The 13,262-nt window shown below is 41.5% G+C and overlaps 1 protein-coding gene across 2 annotated transcripts in view; it reads left to right on the top strand.

Annotated features, from left to right (window-relative positions):
• The first annotated feature begins 9,213 nt into the window (after nt 1-9,213).
• RCAN2 (regulator of calcineurin 2) overlaps nt 9,214-13,262 on the top strand; it is a 72,943-nt gene continuing 68,894 nt past the window's right edge. The window contains exon 1 of one of the 2 annotated variants that reach the window (XM_057427533.1): nt 9,214-9,254. The gene's annotated coding sequence lies outside the window, so the exon portion shown is untranslated. The remainder of the gene's footprint in view (nt 9,255-13,262) is intronic. The other variant, XM_057427535.1, reaches the window with a different exon arrangement.

Genomic DNA, 13,262 nt, shown 5'->3' with positions numbered 1-13,262 from the left:
ATTCTAATTACTCCTTAAGTAATTCATTATAGCTCAAGGTACTGCCCAAATCATGGTATTATCATTTACTATTTTAAGTTTGCTTATACAACTGGAATAATACACAGATAAAAAAGGATCATTACAGGGGTGTTTTCAGGCATTAAACCTGAGGTTTGAATTTCATTTTTCTGAAAAAGTAAACCAAAGAATATTTTACTGTTTGAAAACCTGGCAACTCGTCTTTGCTTACCATGAACTGAAATGAAGAACCACTTTGTTAAAAGCCAGTCTTATCACAATGATCTGGTTGTTTCTTAAAATAACAGAAAGACCTGAATCAGCAGGAGATGGTTATATTCTGTCCTTCGGGTATTCATCAACATATTCAGCTTTGCTAAATTTTTCTTACAGACTCTGGCCTTGCAGTCTGGTTGAGGTTTTTGGACATGAATGGTTAGCGCATGTAGGCACATGGGTCTGTAGGAATAAACTGGGTAATGAGTTCTCAACATACCCACAAGACAGGACAAATGCAAGTGACAGAACATAGCAAAAGTTGCAATCGCTAAAGCATCCTGAGCTACCACACCTGCCAGCACTGATCTGCACATGACAAGATACATTTATCCCTCCACATGGAGATGTGCCAGTGTTGGCAACTTTGTACAGGGGTCAAAGGTGGGAGCTGGGCAAAAGGTGGGAGCTGGGGCTGTCTGACCTTCTGGACTGAGTACTTCACAACCTGGTGCTGGCAGGCTGGTTGCTGAATGGGACACCTCTAGCAAGGCCCTTTCTGCAGATTTACATGATGAACTCACAGCAGAGCAGTCTTCCTCCAGAGGAGGCATGGAGCAGCCCTGGAGCAGCCCAAGAGCAGAATCTAGACCAGAGGATCCATTTCTTCTCTCCTTTTAAACTTCCCTTTACTGTTCCCATCCTCTCTGGGAATTTCACTAATGCCCTTTTCCCCCTTCCCAGCTCAGCTGTAAACCCAGTATACTCTCTCCTTCAGGATTTTCAGATATCCAGGCTGCCCAATATCTGGAAAGCTTAAAGTTGGAGTGCAGTACTAAAAGGGTATGACTGGCAGATTGATGCTTAGGTAGGGAATAATGACTGGATGGACTAGCTATCTCTTTTGGAGCTCTGTCACACTGCTGAGAAAGCAGAAGGAAGGGGTAGAGACTTCCCTCTGGGTGATGTGGCAGAAGGACTCTCTTCAGAGATGTTCTGATGCAGTGACTCAGTGTCGTGGAAAGTATGACTGCCTAAGAATATCTGTGTCACAAAGACCATTTCCATTTTGCCATCTCCAGTGTTCACCTTGCACAAGGGCTGGCAGTTTGTAGGTACTGGCACCATCTAGGGGCCAACTGTCAATCAGTGATGCCATAATACATACTATATATAAGCATACACTAATATAATGTGTCTAAACAAAACATGTCATAGTAGAAGTGTCAAAACAGGCTGTGTGTGTAAGTTTTTACTTCTAGGCATAATTCAGACACAAAAATACAGTCTCGGTTGTTACTTACCTGCTTGAGCTGCTTATTTTCTATTAACTGAATGTGCATCTGATGTCATGTGCTGACCAATAACCCATAATTCACAATCATAGAATCATAAAATAATTTGGGTTGGAAAAGACCTACAGAGATCATCTAGTCCAAACCTCCTGCAACGAGCAGGGCCATCTTCAACTAGATCAGGTCCTCTGCTTCCGGTGATGTTCCAGTTATGCCTTCAAAAGTCACCTAGAAGTGTCAAAATAATGGAATGATGATTTCAGGAAGAAAATACAAAAAGCCTTAAGACCATGGATCACACTTTAAGATGATGAAACATATAATTTTTTAAGTTCTCTCAATATAAACAAAACTCCTTAATCTGACATTTTTAAATGCGTTTCTATGTCAATCTCTGTAATTATGGATAAAGATTACTAAAAAGGCAAAGAAATCTAGTACAATGGACTTCTCCATCAAAGCTGTCTAGCTGTGCTCCAGAACTAGGGGAATTCCACTTCTCAACAATTAATAAACAGTAATTTCCATGCTATTAGCTATTAGTTTCTCACAGTTAATTACACTCTGTGGTTTCCTAAATAACATGTAAAAATAGTATTTGTAGTACCTTTGTTTTCTTAATTATTTACATTCTGAAGCAGATTAAATAACAAATTCAGCAGCTCAGTCTGTATTTACATGCCTACATAAGCATCTTGATTTTTCAGAGCACCTAGAACTCTCAGAGTTGCACACTGCTTCTGAAAATCAGGCCATTTATTTAGGTGTCTATATTTAGGTCCACGAGTTTGAAGCGTTTGGCTTGAGGTCACACAGCTATGGCTCATTGCTTTTTTTTTTATTTCCATTTGGGTCACAATGGGCAAGTCACTCCTAATAATTCTCTTCACAAATCTAAGAACTAGCAGGAGAGGTGGTAAGAATTACTTGCTAAATACCGTCATGATGTTCAGCACTTCCTCATATGACATTTCCTGCTGGGAGAATTTCAGTCTAAAAAATAAAGAAATCAGTGCATCAGAAAGATGAGACATTATGTTCAGAGGCTAAACTTATGTTCTGGTTAAATTGTGCTCACTTCCTGGATTTTACTTGTCTGGCATTTTTGTCATTTCCTCTATAACCTTATGATCATTTTGACAAGTCAGATATTCTAGCTCCCTTAATTTTGATTAGGTAAATCCTAGAAATCAAGTGATTGTACTTGTTAACATGGGGCAACAAACCACAGTTCATTCTTGAGGAACTGGAGCCGACATTAGCATTCACGCTGTTGAATTGTGACTATAGCTCCAAGACTGCTTTTGAATTTGCATGGTATTGCACAGGCCTTGACCTTAGTGAAGCAGTTACAACATTTTGAGATTCTGCAGAGAGAAGGTCTGCAGAATCTCAAAGGGCATCAAGAGGAAAGAAGGACATCAAGAGGAAAAAATAATCTTTTAAAGAAAAAAGGAAATCGGTTTCCTTACCATTCCACCTCTGCAGTTTGTCATCCCTCTTCTCCCCAGAGTGAGATGGTCATAGCTTTGGGAGCAGGTATGTACAGAGATAGAAGCAGCGCTGCCTTCATTTTGTATAGGGATGATGATAACTGAGAAGAAACAGAAAGCACATAAGTGAAAACAATAATCTTAAATACCTCATGTATTTCAACAAAATTAAACCCTCCTCATCTTCCAGTGTCCTCATTCAAATGGGAGAATATAAATCTGGCCATAATGTTTCAGATTTGAGAGAACTGTACTTGTACTTAAAGGTGTTCTTTGTTACAGAACAAAAGGCTTTTTTTTTTTTTTTTTATTTCTTGAAATAGAGATTGTTTCAAAAGTCAATGAAACCCATTTTCTCCTTCAATCTATCATGCATCTAGGCTAAAAAAACATTTCTTGGTTAAAAATATTCCTTAACCGGAAATCGGGACATGGCATTTTTGTTGTTTTCAAAACTGAGGGTTAGCTGTAAGGTAATAAAGCTCTATTTTGTGGCACTTTATGTTAGATATGGAATTTTTGCTATGTCAAGTCATAAAGAAAGACTTTTCTTCAGGCAATCCTCACTCTCAGTAGTGGATGGAAGATGTGAAGACTCTGTTCCTATTCTCGTTGCCTTAAAAAATACGAGCCTCCTGCCTGGCCCTGAAGATGCTCAGGAACAAAAGGGTCATACCAGAGAAAGGGTTTAGGGAGCAACAGAGCCAGTTGTAGGGCCTGTACCACTGCAAGGCTGGGAGCTCAGGGGTTCCCAGAGTGGTGTCGCAGGTTATCCCCACTTGCCTGACCCCCACATACCAGATTTGGAGAGAAGCAGCATCCCTGTGCTCTTCTGCATCTCCAAACCCCCACAGAAGGAAACAGCCCTGCTCCGTGATAAACCTGCTCATGGAGTGTCATGTGCAAGGGCATTACAGGGACTGCAATTTTACAGCAAGCTATTCTCATCTGCAGCAATTTTGCATTTGTGCAATTATTATTCTTGTACCCGAAACTGCAAAATGATCTGTCGAGAAATGAAAAAGAAAAAAAAGGGGGGTGAGGTGTGAGAAGAGACAGTCTTTGCTTTGCACATTTCTACTTAAACATCTGCAATATGTTGTATCTAAGCTGCTTTGCAGTTGCTATATGCATGCAGGATAGAACTGAAGAGGTGTTGAGGCAATGTTGAGGCAATGTACTGAGTGACTGGGTGATAAAATAGCAGATGAAATTCAGCAGTGATAAGTGCAAAGTAATGTACATGGGAAAAAAATAACCCTAGCTCAGCATACATAGACACTGGTTTGAGCTATCACCTTGCTGCAGGAGATCTGGAGGTTGAAGTGGAAAGCTCTCTAAAAATGTCTATGTGGGGCTAGTAAGTGTTCAAAAAGGGGAATGGAACATTCAGAATTAGAAGCTCCCCTCTTATGTGACAAAGGGACTCCCAAAGTCATCAGACTCATACGCTCAGAGTTCTGAGTCCTTCAGCCACACAGCTCTTGCCTATTCCAGATCCACCAAAATTCAAGTCATTTTAGTAGAACTAAAGTTTTAAAGACAGTAGTGCTTTCTAGTAAAATCAGAAAGAATAGAGAGGATGGTGGTAAAGTTTCACACTGGAAATAGAGAAAAATGCATCAGCTTGAAAGGGGAATAACTGAAAGGAAATCCAATTAAAGTCTGCAAAATAATGATGGTGAGAAGGTCAGATAAGAAATTTCATTTACTGACTCTACAACAAAAAAAAACATAATAAAACAATTAGGAAGACTTGAAAATGCTCTTACACAATTAAGAATTATCGCAGCACACTGAGGAAAGCAAAAGCAAAAACGGGCTCAAAAAGACTTAAAGACAAACTCCTAGAGAACAGGACCACTGTTAGCTACTAAGCGTAGTAGGTTGGATACAATCCTGAATTCCAGTATTCCCTACCTCACTAGTTGCTGGAAAATCATAAGGTAAATAGGAGAAGAATACATGGTCTTCTTTTTTTACTCTGTTTTACTAAGCATCTAGTCTTGGCTGCTGGAGATAAGATAGAGAGTAGAGGGATCCAACAGTATTATTATATGCTAAAAAAGTAACTGAAACAATCAAGGGTACGCTAATGCTGATAAAGTCAACACTAATTTTACTTACTTTATCCACTCTAATCTCCAGACTCAGACATTTGCACGAAATCATCATCCATATCTGGCCAAAGAATTTGGGATTATCTCAGTGAGTACAAATACAAAAGAAGCATTCACTTCTTGAGACTCTACAGATTTTGCGATATTACTCATTTCTGCTGAAAAGAGAAAGCTCTTGTCACCAAAGCTCCTGCAAAGGCTGCAGGACTGAGTCAGTGTTTGTATTTTGATGTTGAGAAGCCAGCATAACATAGAGGGGAAAAACATTTTGGTTGCAGTACTTCAGTTGCGTTGAAATTCACCAGTGTTACTTCAGTACATTTGAGAGGCCACTTTTGCTTACAGATGCAATCTGGAGATAAGAAGCAGGTGCAGAGTGAAGATAATGAGCAGCTCAGGATTTGGATGAGATGGGCTAAGCCTGTGCTCTAAGGTATCAGTAACAAAACTCCCACTCATTTTGTGGGAGCAGGACTACAGCACTGCTTGCAAATCTTGCAAGTAGGAGCTGTTTCATCACCTCCTTTGGTATTCTTTCCAGAATTTCAGCTTCCTACAGATTTTGGCACTCTACAACCACTTCAGCTGTGGGACAATACCCACAGCATTTAGGAAGCACAGGTTGCCTACTGGGGCCTAAGTGAGTAAATGGTGTGACTCCAAAGAGACCGGTCTCTTAGATACTATTAGTCTCTTATTTTTGCAGTGCCATTTTTCCATGTCTGAATAATGTATTATTTTGTGACCTTCCCTAATAGAAATGTTTAATGCTTGCAACAGGGGATATTAAAGCCCCTGCAATTGTTGCCATTCTCATTATTATCTAATCTGAAGGCATTTTTACTGCAAATGGTGGAATTTGTTTTTTTCCTCCTTCATCTTAGAAATAATGTCTGGATGCATATAAAAGCCAAAGTACTGATTTAGGCATTCCTGATTTTTTCTGAACATGGGTTAGCTTGTTTCCATAACTGTAGAGATTCCCATTTTACTACAAGGAAAGCATACAGTACGGCAATATCATCACAATGAAAATATTATTCCCAATATGAAAATATGAAAAAGAATAAAACTTGAGACTGGCTACTGTAAACAAGACATGGTTAAGAGGCATGGGGGTAAGAAGACACAAGGAAATTTTATAACATAAGACTTGGGACAGTAAAAGCTCTTCCTACTCAGAATATTAAAATAAGACATTATGCAAAGGGAACACATGTAAATGGAGACAAAGGAAGATATCCTACCAGGTGTAATTCCTAAAACAAAACCCAAGATGATAAGCATATAATTTGATTTAAAACCTGATTAGTTTGTATTGTGGTATCTTGGTTTTATAGCTTGCTTTCTCTTCTACACAGTGCCTAAAGCAATAAAACCATGGTCAGGGATTCACATTTTAGGCACAAGGCTAAAACAAGAAATAATAACTACTACTATCAGTTACCTATTATATATTAAAAAATAAAATTAGAACCAAAGAAGAAAGCCTGAAAGGTGTCTAAACCACATATGCATCAAGGTATAAGTCAGTTCTTGCTTAATGGGACCAGGAAGAAACTCTTCTTTTGCAAATACAACAACCTACAATGCATTGCTCGTACATATTTGCAGAGATCAGGTGGGATATGCTATTGATCTCATTCATTACAACAGTTATTTCATGCTGTTATTGGAAAATGCTGCTTATAAATGGCATACTTCTTTTTAACTAATGGAGAATTATTCCTTCCACAGATCTTTTATAGGGTATTTAACAATTATATGGGAGTCTTCTAGTTCTCCATTATATTCTATAGATTTTCAAAGCCAGCTTTACAAAAACCTATTTACATTTCTGTATCACCCTATTGATTAAATCTCTATTACATTCCAACGTGAAGACTGCAGAAAATCAGCATTAGCTTCTGATGCTTAGTAGTCTTGAACACATGGCTGGAAGAGAGAAAATAGACCTTCCTTTAATAAAGCATGCCTTGGGGGCATCTGAATGCTTTCTCTTCTTTTTAAAATCATGAGCGTGACAAGCCTTTTTCTGCTATAACCTTGATGTTCCTTAAGTGTCCTACAAATGTACCTTCTGGCCCCATCTCTAAGGGGGAGGTACACCTTATTCACCTGTTAACCTGAAGAAGGGATGACAACTGGATCCATTCGAGATGGAGCTCACTTCAAGGGCCAGTTTCCTGGTTGGGGGTTAGAGGTGGGAATGGTGCTTGTGACCTCCATCCCCCAGAGGCACCACAGGGCATTCAGAGGTTTGTCACCATGTTGAGGTGCACTGGCGTTGTGTGAGCATCCATCCCCCCTTTTCTTTCTGTAACCCACCACACCTCTCCCCATCCCACCCTACCCCAACTCTCATCTCCTCTCTCCCACCCTACTGCATCCCACATTTCCCTACCCCATCCCACCTAACTTTGCCCTATCACGGAATGGTTTGAGCTGGAAGGGACCTTCAACCTCATCCAGTTCCAATCCCCTGCCACAAGCAGGGACACCTTCCACTAGACCAGGCTGCTCCAAGCCCCTGTGTCCAGCTTGGCCTTGAACACTGCCAGGGATGGGGCCGCCACAGCTTCTCTGGGCAACCTGTGCCAGCGCCTCAGCACCCGCACAGGGAAGAATTTCCTCCTTATACCTCATCTAAACCTATCCCACCCTTCTCACATCCATCCCACGTCTCCTCGCTGCACCTCTCCCCGCTGCACCTCTCCCCACCTCACCCCACCTCACACCTCACGGCAGGGGGGACCAACACACTGAGGGAGGGAAGGTTTGCCACGCACCGGTAACACGACACAAGCCGCTGCCGGATTCCCACCCCTCGCTGTGTACCGGGTCCGCCATGAAACACCCGCTAGGCTCCCCTGATTCCCCACAGAGCAGAGGTATGGCACCGATAACCGAGACCCGGCGCGAAGTGGTGGGAGGTGAGGGGCGTGGCCAGGGCATGAAGGAGGCGGGGCCAGTTTGCTCCTCGCATTCTTATTGGTGGTTCCCTCTTGTCCGTTTGGGTGGAGGGGTTTATTGATTGGCTTGTGGCCCCGCGGTAGTGGAGCGGGTAGCGAGAGGTGTGTGTTGTTCGGTGAGCAGTTGTTAGCGCGTTCCGGTGCTCGGGGCTGAGGGGAGGCGGGCGGCCAGGTGCAGGACGGTCGAGCCGCAGCAGGTAAGGGTAGGGCCGCTGCCGCGAAGGAGCCTCCGCTTGCAGCCCTGCCCTGCCGACCTGGCGGTGTGCGCCCGCCTTGGCGGGGTTATGTAACTGCCCCGCCGGCTCTCCCTGCGGCGTCCGCTGTCCTGCCCCCTACCTCGGGACCCGCGCTTGCCTCGGGGCTCCTTTCGCCGGAGGCCTTTCGGATACTGGGCGAGCCCGGGGCTTTCCTGCGATTGGCGGTGGGGAGCCGCGCGCTGAGGGGGGTGGACCGGCCGGTGCGGGTAGGAGCAGCTTGGTGAGGTGCTGGAGCCCCCGCTATGTGGGGCAGGCGGGAAGCGGGTCGCGGCCGTGCGGGAGGCGATGAGTGCCGGCTCGGGACAGGTGGGTGCTCGCAGCGCTGCGGACCTGTCCCGGCTACTCGTGCACCTTAAAGCTGGGGTGCATGCAACGAAGTTCGTATCTCTGAGGGAGAATCTTCTTGGGCTGCTTTAAAGTTGTCCAGTGTCGCGCAGCGATGTTTGATGTCTATAGGCCATGTAGCTCTCCGAAATTGTTGGTTTGTTGTTTACATGCCTCTCCTAGATTCTTTTGTATCCCTTTAAAGTATTTTGTCATTTTACTGCGTGAGTTTGGAGTGTAATCTACTTTCCTAACAGGAAAATGCATGGTAGGTTTATACAGCTGAGAGACATCATACTGCACAAGTGTAAACTAAAGTTTAATCAGAGGTTATGCTTTGCTGTGCTGTGCCACTGTGTTAAACTTTCGAGTTCTGCACTTATAAATCGGTTTGCTCAGTGTTGTTTACCTACTTAGAATGGTTGCTCTGTGGAAAAGGAAAGCTCTTTTTTCTATGGTCGCACATCATTCCTGAACAGATGGAAGTCTGGATACTGTGAGAGCATAAATCTCAAAAACTACAAATAGTCGAAAGGACAGAAGATTACTTTATGGAAATTATCAAATTTGCTATCTAGTAAGTGCTGCCTTTCTTGTCCCATTCTCCTTAAATTTCTGAGAAGGTTGTCAGCTATGTGATATAGCTTCTTTGCTGCTTTCCAAATATTACAGTGCTTACTTAAATTTGGTGGCTTATTTTGTCTTGAAAATGCTTGTCGGTGCATTGGTGTCCTTGGTGTTTTTTATGTTAAATCACTTGTGTGTACCAGCAGAAAATTCTTTTCAAGGAAACAATGACATTTTATTCCAAGTCATCAGTGTTGAATACCTTCTAGGAGTTAAACACTGTGAACAGCTCCTGTTGCATATGGTACTGACATACAGGATTTCTTCCTTTTTTTTTCCTAGCAGGGAAAAGGGAAGTAGGTCTTGGTAGGAATTGGAGTCTAGTTATGAATTTCACATTACAAGCTAGAGGGCTATTAAATGTGTTCCACTGACCTCTGTGTGAGGTGACAGGTCTGGCTGCAGGCCAGCAATGTTGTAGTGCTGTGTGTCCCTTATAAAACTGGCTTGCTTTAAATAGTGTAGTGTAGAGGCCAAGTGAAGGTAATCCAAAAGCTTGTTCTGGTTTCTTTGGTTTGGGGATTTTTGTTCTTTGAATGCCTTAATGTTACCATGGTAACCGTAGTGGTCGATTAATCATGGCTCAGCTCTTGACTGTAAGAACCATGTGTAAAATCTTCATGCCTGGCATTGGTTGCTCATAGTATCATCTTCCCATTGTGGAATGGTGCTGGAGTCTTGGCTTAGTAGGGTTGAGCACCAGTGTCTGCTGGCTTGTTTTCTCCAGGGTTTCAGGTACAGACTACTTGGCAAGCCAAGGCCAACAGAGTTCCTTTACTAGTCACGGGATACATCCTTGGCATGGGAGGCACAGCAATATGCAGGTCTTGAACTGCTTGAGCTGGCCAGCCCTGCTTTAGATGAATAAAACTGAATAGTCCCTTTGGATGCTAAAAGCTTCCAAAAATAGTTACAAAGTCTCAGCTAAATTTAATATGACTAGAATGTCAATGGAAAGGATTAGAATATTTGGGATTTGCACCAGATAGTGTTTGGAAAAATAATAATAAAATCCTCTTCCTCATATCTGCCACTTCTGCAAGAGCAATAGTGGAGGTTGAGGCTATTTTTGTGTGGTGCTAACCAAACTGGAGTTAAAAATGCAAGTGGACTCCACAGTACCAGTAACTCTTACTACTGTAAGGGGAATAGTCCATGTCCAGGTGTGAGATGCTGAGGTGCAGATTGAGGGAAGGGGTGACTATAGTCTGTATTACTTTTGAGACTACAACAGCTCATTAATCCTGTCACATGAGGTTCTGTTCTGCTCTCTCTGAGGAAAACACATCAATTTAAGTGGATGGGAGCTTTCCACAGTGAAGAATTACCACCCCATAAAAATATTTGTGTCCAGTGTTAATTTTGCAGAATGGAATGAAATTTTAACAGGCTACTATTATCTGAACTACCCTGATATCCTTGTGCCTTCTGCTGAAGTCTTCACTGTGGGTCCGGGTGTTTCAGCAGGAGCTGCATCCTTAGGCTGACATGACAGGAACTGGTGACTGTGCTGTTGTTAATTCAGTGACTATTCAAAGACTGATCTTGCCCTGCCCCCCCCCCCAAATTATGGTATAGCTTGCTGTTTGGTTTTGTACTTTCAGTAGCAGAGGTAGAATCCCTGTACCTCTTCTGGACCCTTCTAGAAAAACAACTTCAACATTTTTTTGCCACCCCCTTTTTCTTTTTTCCAAAACTTTTCTTAATTCCTGTAGATTATGGTTTCCAGGTTTGTATTTGGGACTCAATAGTACTTTTAGTTTATAATGATTATATTTAAAGCTTCTATTTGTACCATTTTGTTTGCTTTAGTCTATTTTTAGCCATGTTTGTCATGGCAAGCAGTGTTTAATAAAAAAAAAAGTAAAGTTTCCTAGCAATTTCAAAAGATTTGTCCCTGTTTCTTGATGTCCCTCAGGGACTCTTCCTAAGACCTCTTAAAAATGGAAAATGGTCACCAAAGAAATGCGTTATTATTTTCCATAAGAAACATGGATAAATCTCTACGTGCTTGGTGGTATATAAAGCTTTGGTCCATTCAGACACATGTGCTAAAGTTGTCTTAATTTAGCAAAATTTCAGCTGCAGTTGTTTGCTCTGTAGGGGTTTGACTCCATCACAGGATGTACATCTTTGCCTTTTTGGTTTAACGCTAAAAAAGCAATACTTTTTGATAACAGTTTTCGGTAAGCTATTTGCCAGTGAATATGAAATTTTGCTAGTCTCTGTTAATTTTAATTAGAGGTGTAGCATGTCTAAAAATAGTGAGGTGACAGAGTGAATGCTTAGCTCCCACCTGGAATCTCTACAGAGCTTTCAGTTACAGTACCTGTAGGGTTGAACACTGACATAACCTAATTGTTCCTATGGGAAGGGTGTTTGCTTCGTGGTTTGAACTGTCACAGATTTCAAGCTCTTACACACATTGACCACAGGAGGAGAAATTTCAAGTAATTTAGTATTTTTTTGATGTGAAGGCTTAAGGTCAAAACCCTACACCAAATACAGAAATAGTATAGAAACACAGATTGCATATGGGTGAACTTTATTTACAGGGGATAAAGGGATGTGGCAAACAATCAGCATTAGGTTACTTGGACTTGGGCTCAGGTTTGTGTATATTTCTGTCTTTGAAGGGGAACAATTCTGATATGGAGTTTACTAGTGTGGTCCCTGTTAAGATCTTGGTGAACTAATTTAGCATCAGTGTTGGTGCTGGATGATGCCTTAGTGTTGCTGTTATGGTGTTGCTACTTCTTTTGAAATTCTGGATGACAGCTCCTGGTATCTTACATGTTTAAAAATATCCTGATTTGGGAAGGGAGAAGCAAATGCACAGCTCTCTTTGGAGTCCTTACATTTTAAAGGCAAGATGACAATGGTTTATTCTTATTTGGATGTCTTTCTGGTTGTTGTTTTTTTTTTTTTATAAGAAGGACAACAGGAGAGGAGGAGTTAGCTTATTTTGTCAGCAGTTGTGGAAAGGAGCTTTAATATAAATGGGAATGTGATCACATGATTGTATTATAGTTACATAAAAGATGACTTGTAATTTGGTTTATTTTATATGACAATGCAGTTCATGGTTTATACATGATTTGGAATTAATTATTTTAAGGGATTTGAAATGTAAATTCTTTTGTTCCAAATTAGTAGAATAATCAGGAAGATAATATTTTTTGACAGAGGACTGCCTGTAGCTAAGTAAATTCAAAGAAGCTACAAAATGCTACCAGCAAAAAAATACCTGAGCCTTAAGTAGTTTGACAGACATAATAAAGGATGTGTAGTTATTTGCTTTATATATATGTGTAAAGTTATTTATGATGCAGAAGGTGGTAAGATTTCCAACTCATGACTGGCTGAAGATAATGTCCCATATGTGACTTATTATGAAGTTCATGCGGAGCTGTGAAAACTCAAGATTATAATTTCATGAATTCTTTAAGTAGGTTAGTTGCTGAAAAGTACAATTCCAACCTTTGCTGTTGTCTCTCTGCTCCCAAACTGGGCCTAAGTTGGTTGCTACAAATATTTACACAGCTGTTAAGTTGATCAGGTCAGTTACCTACTTTATGCATAGAATTAAACCCAACCTTTTTTCCTTAGGCCTGGTGTTTTAACTGTATCAGTTTGGTTGTGCCATGAATCGGAGCAGGAAATGCTTTCTTTACTACAAAAGATTGTGTGGGGCCCTCCTCTGTGTAGGAAAATGACTGGTGTTGGGGCAAGAAGCCTGAAGTACTTGACCGATTATGTTGCATGTTTTGGCAGAAGTGCTTGTTTGTCCATTCAGTCTGAATTTACAGCCCAAAGCATTGAAGTGTGCTAACAAATGTTGCTGATTCAAGTATGTTTGTCCCCTCCAAGTTCCATTCAACCAGCAGATCCCGCTTTCATTATATCCTAGGACATTCTTGTGGGTCCTAAACTTCGCTATTCCCAGTTTGGTTTAATT

Source organism: Pezoporus wallicus, unplaced genomic scaffold (assembly GCF_028554395.1).
Source record: "Pezoporus wallicus isolate ANWC-B61680 ecotype Strahan unplaced genomic scaffold, APGP_CSIRO_Pwel_v1 contig_6464, whole genome shotgun sequence".
Taxonomy (NCBI): domain Eukaryota; kingdom Metazoa; phylum Chordata; class Aves; order Psittaciformes; family Psittacidae; genus Pezoporus; species Pezoporus wallicus.
This window is presented reverse-complemented; position numbering and strand designations above follow the sequence as displayed.